Genomic DNA, 15,018 nt, shown 5'->3' on the forward strand with positions numbered 1-15,018 from the left:
CTGGTGATGGACAGGGAGGCCTGGCGTGCTGCGATTCATGGGGTTGCAAAGAGTCGGACATGACTGAGTGGCTGAACTGAACTGAGCAACTTCACTTTAGGAAAGAGATCATTATCACCACTCTTATCTAGGTTAGATCAGTCTAGCTAATTTGGTAAGATGAGAAAATGGAACAAATGTTAGAAAGCAAAGGATCATTATTTACAAATCACATAATATGGATAGAGAAATTCTAACCAATAAGATAATTGGACACAGGTTAAACAATTAAAAATCAATATATAAATATATATATATGGGGAAACCTTGTATATAATAAAGATGACACTCATATTAAAGGGAAATGGATGGATTTACTAATAACTGTTGTTATTAGTAACAATTGGCTACGTTTTGGGAGGAAAGAAAACTAAATCACTGTCTCATCTAAAATAAACTGCAGATCAAAGAGCTCAACATTAAAAAAATAAAATTACAGGGACTTCCCTGGTAATCCAGTAGTTAAGACTCTGCATTTCCACTACAGGGACAATGGGTTTGATCCCCGGTCACGCAATGTATTTGTCACACAATAAAGAGACAAAGGGTGAAAGAGAAAGTCACTCGGTGTCCGTCTCTTTGTGACACCATGGACTGTAGCCCACCAAGCTCCTCTGTCCATGGAATTCTCCAGGCAAGAATACTGGAGTGGGTTGCCATTTCCTTCAGGGGATCTTCCCTGACCCAGGGATCGAACCCAGGTCTCTCGCCTTGTAGGAAGAGTCTTTACTGACTGAGCCACCAGGGAAATCACCCTGGCAAGCAATCACAGGAGCATGGGTTTGATCCCTGGTCACACAGTATATTGGTCACACAATAAAGAGACAAAGCGTAAATGTCTGTAACATACAAAGAGCTTCTACAAGTCTATAAAACCCCCAACAACTTGAGAAAAATGAACCAAGAATGTGAACAGATATTTGATAGAAGAAATTCAGATGGCCATTAAACATATGAAAAAAAGTTCATTAATGGTAAAAGCACACAAAATAAATTTAGATACCATCATCATTAATTTTTTTTTGCCTCACATTGGTAATATTTGATGTTGGTGAAGGTATTGGTTGGACTGTAAATTACTCCATTTTTAGAGAGAAATTTGGCAATGTTGGTAAAAACATAAAAAGTGTGAACTCTGAGCAGTGTCACTTCTAGAATCCTATCCAACAAAAATCCAACAGTATCAGCATTATGTACAACATCAAAACTTTGGAAGCAAAAAATTGATTATCAATAGGGATATGAGACATTCAATCAATGGAATCTTATATAACCATTATAAGGAGTGGAGTAACTTCTATGAGCTCACCCTGGAATATGTTTATGACATGTTCAGTTGTTTGACATTGTAGAATAATATGTATCTTTGATCTCGTTTCTGTAAAAATTAGAATGTATGCACATGTGCATATACATGTTTGCACATAAATTTACATCTGCATAGACATTAAAATGTCTTCAGCAAAGGTGGGGACTGAAATGTCAACAGTGGTTTCCTCTGTCTGAAGTGTGGGATTCTTTCCTTCCTTCTTTTGCTCACTCGTTCATTCAGCAAATTTGTTTAATGCCTACTATATGCTAAGCACTGTTTTAGGCACTGTGGACACAATAAATAAAATGGACAGAATCCCTATCCTCATGTAGCTTATGTATTCTAAGGTAGGAAGACAGACAAGAAATAAAAATTATAGCATTTCAGATGGTGCTATGTGCTTTGAAGATAAAGCAGAGAAGGAAGATGGAGAGGCAGTTTGAAATTTTATTTTTTTAAGGTTATTACTTTATTTATTGGCCCCCCAGCATGCAGGATCTTACTTCCTTGACCAGGGATTGAACCCACACCCCCAACAGTGGAAGCAAGCATGGAGTCTTAACCACTGGATCACCAGGGAAGTCTCCAGTTTGTCATGTTATTTATTTCTTTAAAAAAATATTTATTTATTTGGTGGCACCATCTTAGTTGCAGCAGGCAGGATCTTTGGTAGGGGCATCTGGGATCTAGTTCCCTGACTGGGGCTTTAACCCAAGCTTCCTGCACTGGGAGGATGGAATCTCAGCCATTAGGCCACCAGGGAAGTCCCCCCAGTTTGCAACTTAAAGTAAGGTGGATCAAAAGTGTAGAGGAAACTTTTCACCTCTCTACATACTTTTTGAAAAGAAAAAGGTAGGATTGAATGTTTTTCTTATTATAAAGATGGTTTTCTGTATATTACAATAAACAGTATGAAAAGAGAAGAAAAAGTTCTAACAGTGGAGTTTCTGACTTGGGAGTGTGGCATAACACTTGAGAATAATTTGTTTTTTTCTCTTCTATCTTTTAAAAAAAAATCACTCCTAAATGTTCATTCCTGACTGCAAAGGATAATTTACAATGTGTGAAATTCTGTTTCGCTTCCTCACTCATTGGATATATTATAGTAAGTCCCCTACATGTGAACCTCCAAGTTGTGAACTTACAAAGATGAGAATGTGAAGACCTGATGGAATTGGAGGCCAGGAGAAAGGACAGGAGGAGAGACAAGAGGAAGAAAAAGAACCAAAGAGATTTGTGACACAGGAAATGGTAAGAGAAGTTTGTTTCTTTGAGGAGGCACTTGGTTTTTGAGGCACCAGATCTAAATGTAGAATGGTACACAAAGTTTATAGCAGTCATTCAGAATGCAATCTGGTGCCACTATGTTATCTGTGATGAGAGAAAAAAAAAGAGATACTACCCAGATGCTTGCTGCTCAGAAGAAAAGCTACAACAAACCTAGACAGTGTATTAAAAAGAAGAGACATTACTTTGCCAACAAAGGACTGTATGGTCAAAGCTATGGTTTTTCCAGTAGTCATGTACAGATGTGAGAGTTGGACCATGAAGAAGGCTGAGCACCAAAGAATTGATGGTTTTGAACTGTGGTGTTGGAGAAAACTCTTGAGAGTCCCTTGGACAGCAGGGAGATCAAACCAGTCAATCCTAAAGGAAATCAGCCCTGAATATTCACTGGAAGGACTGATGCTGAAGCTGAAGCTCCAATACTGTGGCCACCTGGTGTGAAGAGCCAACTCATTAGAAAAGACCCCGAGGCTGGGAAAGATTGACGGCGGGAGGAGAGGGGGACGACAGAGGATGAGATGGTTGGATGGCATCACCGACTCCACGGACATAAGTTTGACTGAACTGTGGGAGATGGTGAAGGACGGGGAAGCCTGGTGAGCTGCAGTCCGTGGGGTCGCAAAAAGTTGGACATGACTGAGTGACTGAACAGCCACTACCTAGACATTACTGGATTGTTTCTTCAAGAGAGTAGATAGAATTGAGTTCAGCAAGGAACCAGAAGCTGTGCCGTCAGTGTCAGGTGTGACTCAGATTGCAGCTTGCCCTCTGTCTCCTATTGCTGATGACCTTTTAGCTCTACCAGCTCCCACCTCTGTCTCTCCTCCAGTCGGTAACTCTTGCTAGTTCACTCGATGCCAGCTCCTATATGCCAGTTGTTGTATTTTACTACTGTACTTTTTCAAGGTGCGATGACACTTTTGCTTGTCTTTTTATGTGCATATTATTTGTGTGAAAATTATCATAAACCCATTACAATACTATATTACAGTACTATACAGCTGATTGTGTTACTTAGGTACCTAGGCTAATTTTGTTGGACTTCAGAACAAATTGGGCTTACGAATGGGCTCTCAGAACTCATTCATATGTAGGGGACTTACTGTACTGGCATATCAATTGAGGTGTCATTTTTGTTATTTTCCCCCAAAGACTTGCTTTGTTAATTGTGTTTGCCTAAGGGCATTTAGAAATTAGTTTGCATTTCTGAGTACAAATCTACAGGGAAACCTGATAGAATGCAAATTGCTTATCTGTGTGGGGTAACCTCATTAATTCTATAGTAACCCTTATTTTATTAGCTTTCCCCATGAGAGAGCAAGTGACACAAGCTAAGGAACAAAAGTTAAGAATTTTGATGACAATTAATGTCAGCTAGATTAATTGCGAGTTCTTGGATGGAGGGACCAAATCTATGAATGATTTATTGAACCCCAGTTTTGTGCAAGGACCGTGGTAGATGAACTGGTGGGTTCTCAGAGTCTCTTCCCAGTCCATCCCTTGGCCTCTCTCTGAGACTTTTTTTTGGACTGTGCTGGGTCTTCATTGCGGTGCTCAGGCCTTCTCTAATTTCAGTGAGCAGAGGCTATTCTCTATTTGTGTATAGGGGCTTCTCATTGTGGTGACTTCTCTTGTTGCAGGGCACTGGGCTCTACAGTGGGCTTCAGTGGTTGTGAGACTTTTAAGGAGTGTGGAGAAGAAGAGGGAGCCATGATCGGTCATCTACAGTCAGAAAAAAAAAAAGGAGTATAGGCAGGACTGCCACGGGAAAGACTTGAAGTTAAACACGAGGAATACATTCTGGATATCTGCTTTGGTATCCACAAGAACACTGGTCTGAGTTCCTCCTTCTGGGATCAGGCCCTGAGTGGTGCTGGGACTAGATTCTGGGCTTAACAGGAGCCAGATGCATCTGCCCTAGGAAGGCTGTGAGGATTTGCTCCAGGTGATCCATCTTTCTCACCAAACAAGTCACTTCACTTTTTTCGCTCCCTGGTTTTCCCATTTGTCTTGCTGATCATTGAACCCAGGGTAGCCAAGGCAAAGCTGAAAGAAGATGTAAGGAGCCATAGGAACTGCAGACATTCTTTATTCACAGTGGCAAGGCAGACATGCTTTACTCTCTAATGGCTGATTCAGCAGCAAGAACTCAACTCACCCACCAGAGCTTTTCAGGAGGTGCTTATATAGGACAGCCAAGCAAGCGCACCACAATGTGCCGGGGGGTGGGGGGGTGGGGGGTGCTCGCAGTGCCACACGTGACCTCAGCTGTAGGACACGAGTGGAGTGGGACGAGAGAGCCTGACCACCACTCAGTTCAGTTCAGTCGCTCAGTCGTGTCCAACTCTTTGCAACCCCATGAATCGCAGCACGCCAGGCCTTCCTGTCCATCACCAACTCCCGGACTCATGTCCATCGAGTCAGTGATGCCATCCAGCCATCTCATCCTCTGTCGTCCCCTTCTCCTCCTGCCCCCAATCCCTCCCAGCATCAGAGTCTTTTCCAATGAGTCAACTCCTCATGTGAGGTGGCCGAAGTACTGGAGTTTCAGCTTTAGCATCATTCCTTCCAAAGAAATCCCAGGGCTGCTCTCCTTCAGAATGGACTGGTTGGATCTCCTTGCCGTCCAAGGGACTCTCAAGAGTCTTCTCCAACACCCCAGTTCAAAAGCATCAATTCTTGACCACTGATACCTGGCCAATTGTTCTTTCCCTACACCATTGATGTAGTGGCCAGTGCTGGGCTTGTCCTAAACTTCCTCAGAGGTTAAGGACATGTAAGAGAAAGGAAGACGTGCCCTTGTGAAAACAAAAGGCTTTGAAATTATATTAGTAGTAACCCTTCTGCTAGACAGGGTGTGTGGAGGGGCTACACATTATGTTACTTCATCTTAAACAGACTATTTTAAATAGTTAAGACATATTATTATCCTCTTCTTGCAGACATGCAAACTGAGCCCTGAGCTCCAGTAAAAAGATGGGTTGCTGCTGCTAAGTCGCCTCAGTCATGTCCGACTCTGTGCGACCCCATCGACGGCAGCCCACCAGGCGCCCCAGTCCCTGGGATTCTCTAGGCAAGAACACTGGAGTGGGTTGCCATTTCCTTCTCCAATGCATGAAAGTGAAAAGTGAAAGTGAAGTCGCTCAGTCGTGTCCGACTCTTAGCGACCCCATGGATTGCAGCCTATCAGGCTCCTCCATCCATGGGATTTTCCAGGCAAGAGTACTGGAGTGGGGTGCCATTGCCTTCTCCGAAAGATGGGTAGTGGTCTCTTAATTCATGAGTAGCACGTGAGAGTCTTTTATTAAAGCCTGTAGGTTGATTATTGAGGACCAGTGTATTATTCACCTGATGTTAATTATACTACTAAAAATGATGACAAAAAATTACCTTAGTTAATACACGTTACTGTCGATACTATGAATGATCCTTGCCTGCTCAGGAAGAAATTCCCCTCATGTCTAAATTCAGAATCCTCTTTTAAACTCACGCGGAAACCCATCTACCATATTGGCCTACATCTCCCATCATACAACGGGAAACGTGCAGAACGCCGCCGTGATTCGACGGGACCTTTAACCAATCTGATGCTAGGCTCTCATTCAGCGACCTATTGACTCCAGGTAGAGGCGGTACCCTTAGTTGCTAGGCTGGTACCCTTTCCGGAAGTGGTTGTTGGCCGCTGCAGGGCAACACCCCGGCGTCCCTGGAAGCGGGAGCCGGGGTGGTGCTGGGGAAGCCGCGTAGAGCCGGGAGCTAGCGCCCTGGGCCTCCCGGGGTGGGGGCCAGGTGAGGACGCCCTTGCGGGAGAGGTTGGTTGGCGGGGAACGGAGGGAAGCGGGAGAATCGAGGCACATTCGTGTGCCACCCAGCGGGATGTGCACGAGTGTGGGCGGGAACTGAAGGAAGAAGTGAGGATGGAGCGGCCTGATCGGTGCGGCTGTATCCAAAATCCGAGGGGCGGAAGGGCCTGGGCTGGAGTGCTGGCGGGGCAGTGAGAGCGGGCCCTGGGCCACGAGTGTCAGCTGGCGGGGCCTCTAGCTTGTTTGTCCTGTTCACAGTTTTTGTATAAGGCCGGCCTTCTAAACCCTGCTTGAGTACTTCTCTCTTGGGGAAGCTTCCCCCATGTCCGAATCCGGGCAGGCCCAACCTTCTGCCGTCTTTTGGTTAGTTGCGGAAGATAGTAAGTTTTTTGCTTTTTTCTTTCTTTGCATTAATTAAAAAATCCACCTTCTCCCTCTGGAACTGCCCTCCTCACTTGCCTTCTACGACTCCTTTCTCTCTGGTTTCCTAGCCCCCGCCCCCATCAGCCTTCGCAAAGCCCCTCCTTTCTACCCACCACATTCCGTCTTGGGGCTATTTCACCCAGAGTTTCAATTACCATCTATTTAACGGTTACTCCCCAATTGGCTCCCATCAGACCTCTTTTCTTGAGATCCACTTGCTTATTGATCATCCCCAGCTGAATGCTGACCCAGCCTTCCTGGTCCCTCAGATCTGTTCCTCCTTTGTAGCTCCTGTCTCAGTGAAGGACTTCACCCCTTCACTCACTCAGCCACATCTGCACTTGTAATTCATTCGTCTAGAATATGCTGCCAACATTTGTTGGACATTTCCTATATCTAGGCAGTATGCTAGGTGGGGCTATTGGGCAAGGCACAGCAGTGAACAGATGATCACAATATACTGGACTAAGTGCTGATTGTCCTCTTGTTTCTCCCTCACTTACTGCAGACATCAGGTATTATTATTCTGCCTCCTACAACACCTAGAATCTTGCCCTTTTCATTCTCACAGCTACTGACTTCGTTTATCATTTCTTGCCTGTGTTTTCAGGATAACTTTCTAAGTGCTTTCTCTGCTTCTGTTCTTGCCCTTTTCCAAGTAGTTTTACACAGCTTTTAGAATCATCTCTCCAAACTACAGATCTGATCAGGCCGGTCTCCTTTGTGAAATCCTGTGATGGTTCCTTGTTATGTCAAGATGCAGCCACAATCCTCCCAAGCCACTAATCATGTGTCCCTTGCTTTCCATTGTACGTCTTTCTCCTGCCATTGTCCCTTGTGCGCTGGTCGCCCTGCTTGAACTATTATAAAGAAAGTTCACGACCGAAAAAGATAATATTTCCTGGAGAAGGCCCTGAGGAGAGCATGGAAGACAGTAGAGTTGATTATGCAGTGGTGATAAGCACAGAGGCTTCCCTAGTGCCTCAGTGGTAAAGAATCTGTCTGCTGACGTAGGAGACATGGGTTTGATCCCTGGGTCTTGAAGATTCTCTGGAAAAGGAAATGGCAACCCACTCCAGTTTTCTCGCCTGGGAAATACCATGGAGAGGGGAACCTGGCGGGCTACAGTCTATGGGGTCACAAAACAGTCGGACACGACTTAGTGACTAAACAAAAACAACAAATGAGCACAGATTTGGGAACATCTTTGGCTTTGAATCCCAGCCCTGCCATTTACCAGCTGGGCAAGTTGCCTCAGTTCCTTCATCTGTAAAATGGGGGTGATAACTAGGTCTAAAAGGGTGTTTTTTAAGAGCTCAAGACTTTGGAGTCAGATAGACATGGATGCATGCATGTTTTGCTGTGCCACTTACTAGCTGTGAAACCTTGAGCAAGTTAAAGTTTTTTTAAATTTGCTTATCCTCAGATTACTTTTTTGAAAAATAAGGGATTATAAAAATCTCTATTTAGCAGAGAGGATGCAGTGAGATGATGTATACACAGCACTAGTGCAGTTCTTGGAACACAGAAAGTATTCAGTGACTGTAAGCTTTTGTTGTCTTCATTCATTCTCTGCACCTGCCACATACTCTCTTCTGCCTCTTTGCCTTTGTACAAGCTGTGTCTTTTGTCTCCAGATAACCTTACTCCCTCATCCTGATGAGCTCCTGCTTAACTTTCCAAAGCCATCTCGATGGTCCTCGGCAGTGTTTTTCCTCATCTCCCAAAGTAGGATAGGTCGCCCTTGCCTTTGTGTCCTGTTGCATTTTCTGTTACTTCCCTTAATGCGCCTAACACACTGCATAATCGTGTGTTTACATATGTGGCTTCACAGCTAGCTTGAGCTGAGGTGTTCCCAGCTTTGTAGCCCTGACAGCACAGTGCCTGACCAGTCAATCAGTGGTTATTGGATGTCTGAAGGGCCTCAGTTTATACTCCCCAGTGCTAGATCTGTCCTCTGGAGCAATGTAGACTATGCCCTTTAAATAAGTGAATGGTGAGACGGTTGGATGGCGTCACCAACTCAATGGATGTGAGTCTGAGCAAACTCCAGGAGGTGGGGAAGGACAGGGCAGCCTGGCGTGCTGCAGTTCATAGGGTTGCAAAGAGTCAGACACGACTTACTGACTGAACAACAATAACAACTAACATTTATTGAGATTTTACTATGTTTTGAGTATTTTACATGTATTGAGTCACTTAGTCCTCATAACCCTTCTGGGTAGACATTGTAGATAACCCCATTTTACAGGTGAGGAAACTGAGGCAACTTGCCCAGGTAGTAAGTGATAGAGCCGGGATTCAAAGCCAAGAATGCTCCCAAGCCTGTGCTCATTACCACTACCTAATCAGCTCTAATGGCTTCAGCGTTCTCCCCAGTGCCTTCTCCAGTAAATCTCTCTTCTAGTAGTGAACTTTCCTTATAATTGTTGAAGCAGGGTGGAAGAAATGATACTCGGGGAACCCTACGTGCGCATATGCATGTGTGTGCTTGGTGAGTATGCAGGTGTGCAGAACTTTTTGGCTTTGCCTGTTAAATTAGACCACATGCATGGGAAGGTAACCACGACGTGGGGAGACTGGGAACCAATGGCATGTGCTGAAGGGAAGGGAGCTGGGAAAACTTGGCTTGGAGTAGAGACGCCTTGGGTGCTCTCTGGGTCCAGAGGGTGGAACAGGACAAATGGGAGGAGGTTTCTTAGAAACAGATTTTGGCTTAAGGTGAGAGAGACTGTTTACTAGTTAAGAATGATCCAACCGTGGAATTGGCAGTAATATCAGTAATACTGCTAAGTTTATTTAGCATATTTTGTGTATCAGGGACTGTGCTAGGTACAAGTATTGTTTCATCTTCAAACAGCCTTGTGAAGTAGATTATCATGGCTGTATGAGTTACGCGCATGAGGTTATTGAGGCTTAGAGAAGGGGAAGTACCTTGCCTAAGGTCAAACAGCTGGTAAGCAAGGGAGATGGGATTTAATTCGCCTGTTTCTGGCCCCCGAACTGGTGCTTCGACCATTAATGCTGTCTGACACAAAGCACAGAGGAGAAATTTGGCATGGGAAGGGCAGCTGGACCAAAGCTCTCGGGGTTTTCTTCTGGCTTTTGAGATTCCTCGGTTGTCTGTTAGTAGTTTAGAGCAGTGACCGGGCTTCTACCTTTACATAGCTTATTTTAGGCTTGGTTGCAAAATGCAAAAGGAGGCAGAGGCATGGCTTCAGACGTCTTTGGTTTAACAGGAGAGACAGAACACATTCCCATGAAAAAGGTCATGTGGAAAATAATATGCCTGTGAACACAAGAAAACCTGTGTGCTTTGTGCTGAAGTGGTTGTAAGTTGACAGGAGAGGCTGAGGTTAGTCAGGGAGGGCTTCCTGGAGGAGGTATATGAGCCATTCTTTTTTTTTTTTTTGCTAGATTCTGGGATTGGCAGGAGATGGATGAGGACAGTTGGGTGAGCCTCCCCCAAAGCTCTGTGGCTCACAGTGAGTGCCAGGCTTGGTGGCATGCCCATGTCATCAGGTTTCATCTGCTCGGTTGGTAAGTGCTGCACGGAGTGCAGTGTTGATGGTCCTGAAGCCTCGTGAGGGGGCCAAGGTTGACAGCGCTGTCCCTCGGGGTCTCGGGCTTGGTGGGAAACATTAGGACACGTGTCATGTGTTTGCTGGAGCTGACCTCAGGGCTGCTTTCTTAGACCTCTCATCTCACCCCCTCTTGCCCAGGTTATCATCAGCTCTCGTCTAGACTGGCTCATGGTTTCCTTCCTAATCTCTCTGCAGCTACTCTGATTTTCTTCTTTCCAACCTGGCCTCCTTTCCTGTCTGTATTTCCAGTGGCTCCTGGAGTAACCTCTTTCAAAATGTGTATCTGGAAACACCTTTCCTCACTTCCAGCTCTCTGGACCTTCCAGGCCAAGTTCTCGGTGTGGCCTGCCTGCTACCCACCTGTCCAGCATCGTCTCCGACAACCCTTCTCCTCGCCTAGTGTTCTTTCCTGTTGGAGGCCCTTTGCACCTGCTGCTGCTTTTGTTAGAACACCTTTTCCTCCTCTCTGTCTGGTGACTACCTATTCATTCTTCACTTCTCAGCACGGGCTTCATCTAAATCAGGCACATTCCCTTCAGAGCTCCTCCCCAGTTAAAACTATATGCTTTCCTATGACTGGTTTGTCTCCTTGCCTCACTAGACCAGTTCCAGGGGAGTAGCAGCTGGATCTGTTTTTAATTGCCTCTCCAGTGCCCAGCAATAAATAAATATTGGATTGGCCAAAAAGTTCATTTGGGTTTTTCTGCAGGATATTAAGGGAAAATCCAAACACACATTTTGGGCCGACCCAGTATTTCTGGAATGAATAAATGATCTCCAGCTGCCATTGAACGAATATGGTTTCTCTTCCACTACCTTCCTCAATCCTGCAATTTCTGTTCTTTTTCCCCTGGCCTTGCCTACCTCTTTCCTGAAGCCAGGAAATAGACCACCCTCATTTTAATTTTTTTTTTTCCGGCAGAAGATTTGTTTGACATTTGAGTGATTCAGGAATTTAGATTTTCCACATTCTTCCCGAACTTTATAAATAGTTAAACACAGACAGTTTTGTAAGTAGCTAATGAGGCATTTTGCCAGGAAGACAAGAGATTTTACCTGCCCCCTCTTTCTGGAGATGGCACGTGTCTAGGGATAGGGAAGTCTGTTAAAGGCAGAACTTCTCAGATTCCTTGAGTTAGTTGGTGCAGTGCAGAATTCATCACTGCCTGTTGAATTGAATAAGGTACAGCCTGATGTTCAGGCCATTGTGATTCCTCCACCCCCAGAGATCTTTTCCCCTTTTCTTTCTCTTTCCTCCCTGACTCAGAGGATTAAAGATTCTGAGATCTCTTTAAGCCCCCAGCCTGTGGACCACGTTCTACTGCCCTGGTTCTTGGTACTTTCCTGCTTTGCTTTTTTCCATATCGGGGCCCTACTTATGGCAGACTGTGCGTGTGGGGGCATTACAAGCATTACATCCACAGGTGTTACGTGTTCTTAGGGGAGGGAGAGCGCGTCTCACTTGGGCTTAAGTACTGCAGGAAAGAAAGCTGCTTTCTTTAGCCTTTCTTCCTGAGGCACTAAGTTACTGCTTGGAGGTGTCGTGGTGGGAATGAGGGGTGGCAGAAGGCAGGCTCCGTTGGGTCCAGTGATGGACAAAGGGAAGTATCTTTTTTAAAAGGCATTTTTATCTATTTCTGGCTGCACTGAGTCTTCGTTGCTGCGCCTGGGCTTTCTCTCGTTGTGATGAGCAGGGGCTACTCTACAGTTGCCGTGCGTGGGCTTCTCATTGCGGTGGCTCCTGTTGGGGGAATGGGCTATAGGGCACGTGGTCTTCAGTGGTTGTGGCCCTTGGGCTTAGTTGCCCCGCAGCATGTGGGATCTTGCCAGACTAGGGGGTCAAACCTGTGTCCCTGGCATTGGGTGGATTCTTCTCCACTGTACCACCAGGGAAGTCTGGGAACCATCTTTTGTGAGTCCTAACGCAAGACACCTCCCATGTCCATCTCTCACCTGCCAGGGTGCAGTGAGGGCCACGGAATGGTCCTTCAGATCCTTTGCGTTTATCAGGGGCCCCCCTCCAGGGATCTTGGAGCAGATTCAGAGTCACTGACCTGGCTGTTTCCTGAGCATTCTTCACGAGCTGTATCCCAGCCTCCTTTCTGTTGACCAGGTCTTTCTGCTTACTCCCCTGTCATGCTTGCTGCCCCAGGTGAACAGTGCCTGTTTCTGAAGAGGCGGCTGCAGGAGACGTCAGAAAGTTCCTCCAGTCTCCTCCCTTTGGTCACAGCAGGGCGGCTGACGCTGCTTCAGTGGGGGAGGCCCTCCGAAGGGGCTGTCTACACGTGCTACAGGCTGACTTGTCCAGGCGTCTTCAGCCTTCAGTGTGCGAGCTCCCACAGGGGACTGGTGCTGTGACCTGGGGTCCTGAGGTTGTTGAAGGAGCAGGAATGCGAAGGGAGGAACAGGTGTGGAACCGCACCAGCCTGTCAGTTGAAGAATGTGATACTGCCCCCTCCCTGAGCTAAAAACCTTGCATTCAGGTTGGTTCCTTTCCACTCTTTTTTTTTTTTTTTTTCATTTAAAGGATTTTATTTCTCCAGACAGGAAGGCTACACAGTTAAAACCTTAATAACCAAAATTTAATATAACACTACATTTTTCAAAACAGCCACAAGCTTTTTACCTCTGGACACTCAGGTTACACAACAACCCAAATCTTCATGCTTTCTCAGAAGTAAATGTACATCTTTCTCAAGAGGCCTTGCATTCTGACTCCACAGCTGAAATTCCTATTACAGAACTGAACCAAACTGAAATCAGGCAGCCATCAACCTATGTAGGCCCTGATGTACACAGGGCTCTGGTCAAATTCTCTCCCAGTCCTGGATCCATCACGGTCCATTCAATGCCTGTTTGCTGCCAACAGTGAGCTCCAGACGTCAGGAAGCTGAAGGTTATGCCTGTCGACACGTGGTTCCCTTGGAGCCCCAGCAGGGACCCCTCCGCCAAGATTCATTCTGTAGCGTCTGATCATGCAAATCACGTACAGTAGCAAATTCTGATTCCAGGGTTGAGACAACATCGGATGAGGAACAGACAGCACACCACAAAGCAGAGAGAGCGCCGCAGACGCGAAAGGTCCTTTCCAGTCTTCTGTCCCCGCCTCGCCCCCATCCTGGTCCTGTTGACAGCTTAGGTGAACAGGTGTCGGATTCGTGATCTCCAAAGAAGATTTAACTTGGGGACCAGGGACCAGGAACTTTTGTGTAGTAGAGTTTCACTGAAGTGAAAAGGGACTTCGAAAGCTTCTGACGAAGACATCAGAAGGGGGAGGGAGAAAGCCCCCCCTTGCTAGTCTATGCAAGGGGGTTATATACTTTTTAAAATTAGTTATTACGATAAATCAGAAGAATGTCTCAAGGTTGTAAAGATCTTACTAGACCCACTCCCATAATTTACATTTTAAGATAACAGGATTAGCCAGAAGGTTTTTAGGAAGGAGAAACTGTCCTCAAGCAGGATACATTGATATAGAATTCTTAGTTACAGAGTTTAAACTGAGTTTTTTGTTGTGTAATCATCAGTTCCAGGCTTAAAGAAAAAAAAGTGTTTTAGGTGCCTAAGACTAAGGAATGTAGAGAGAAAAAGGCGTTTGTCCTTTCTTCCTCCTTGAGAATTCCAGACCCCTATCTTCTCTTTGAGAGCCCCAGACCCCTCTCTCCTCCTCAGGAACCCCGGGCTTCCTATCAACCTGCCTAGGAATTGACTCTCTCACGTTAAACCTAACATCATATCATCCCTTGTGTCTGTCCCTTTTTCTCCATTCCCACTGATTCTGCCCTAGTTTAAGCCCTCATCATCTTTCCCAGGGACCATAGCCTCTTTAGTGATTTTCCTGACGCTAGTCTCTCATCTCTCCAATCCGGCCAGGACACTCCTGCCAAAGTTCTCATCTTGAAAAAAAAAAAAAAAAGGCCACTCTGTGTCACTTTCTCCCACTGAAGCCCTCAGTGACTCCCTTCTGCTACAGGGCAGAGTCGAGGCCCTTCAGCATCGTCCACCAAGCTCTCCATGACCATGACTGGGCCTGGCTTCCCCGCGGTCCCTGCCATGCACGCTGGCATTGGTGCTGCATAATGCCTTGCCTCAAAGGCTGTTCCCTCTGCCTGGGTTCTTCCCTCTGTCCTCAGAACTCTTGTCAGCCTTCTGAACCCAGTTCCTTAACAAAGTCTTTCTTCATCCCTGCACTGGGAGTGTGTGACTTCTTCCTTAATACTCCCCAGAGCAGGATTTTTTTTTTTCTCTTCTGCCTGCTACTTCTGGTGAAGCTGTGTGCCTGCCTCCACTAGACTGTAAGCCCCCTGAGGGCTTCGCTGAATGTCAGTAGGAATGTGCAAAGAGGGCCACAGGTTGAGACAGCCTGCGCTCACCAGGGGACATTGGTGTATGGGGGTGCGTGTGCTGCCAGTTATTTTGCCGTTTAGGGTTTTCTAGCAGGGGTCGTAGACTGTTAGTTGTTACTCGTCTTTGTGGGCAAATGTATGAAGTCAAACTCTTGAGAGAGTTGAATTTCCAGAACTTTTGTGGTCCATGGTGTCTTCAGTAAGGTTTTGGGGGAGGTGTGTCT

The 15,018-nt window shown here is 45.9% G+C and overlaps 1 protein-coding gene across 1 annotated transcript in view; it reads left to right on the forward strand.

The window, feature by feature from the left end:
• Positions 1-6,344: 6,344 nt before the first annotated feature.
• CEP164 (centrosomal protein 164) overlaps positions 6,345-15,018 on the forward strand; it is a 70,277-nt gene continuing 61,603 nt past the window's right edge. The window contains exon 1 of the mRNA XM_052652450.1: positions 6,345-6,427. The gene's annotated coding sequence lies outside the window, so the exon portion shown is untranslated. The remainder of the gene's footprint in view (positions 6,428-15,018) is intronic.

The sequence above is a fragment of the Budorcas taxicolor genome, chromosome 15, assembly GCF_023091745.1.
Source record: "Budorcas taxicolor isolate Tak-1 chromosome 15, Takin1.1, whole genome shotgun sequence".
Taxonomy (NCBI): domain Eukaryota; kingdom Metazoa; phylum Chordata; class Mammalia; order Artiodactyla; family Bovidae; genus Budorcas; species Budorcas taxicolor.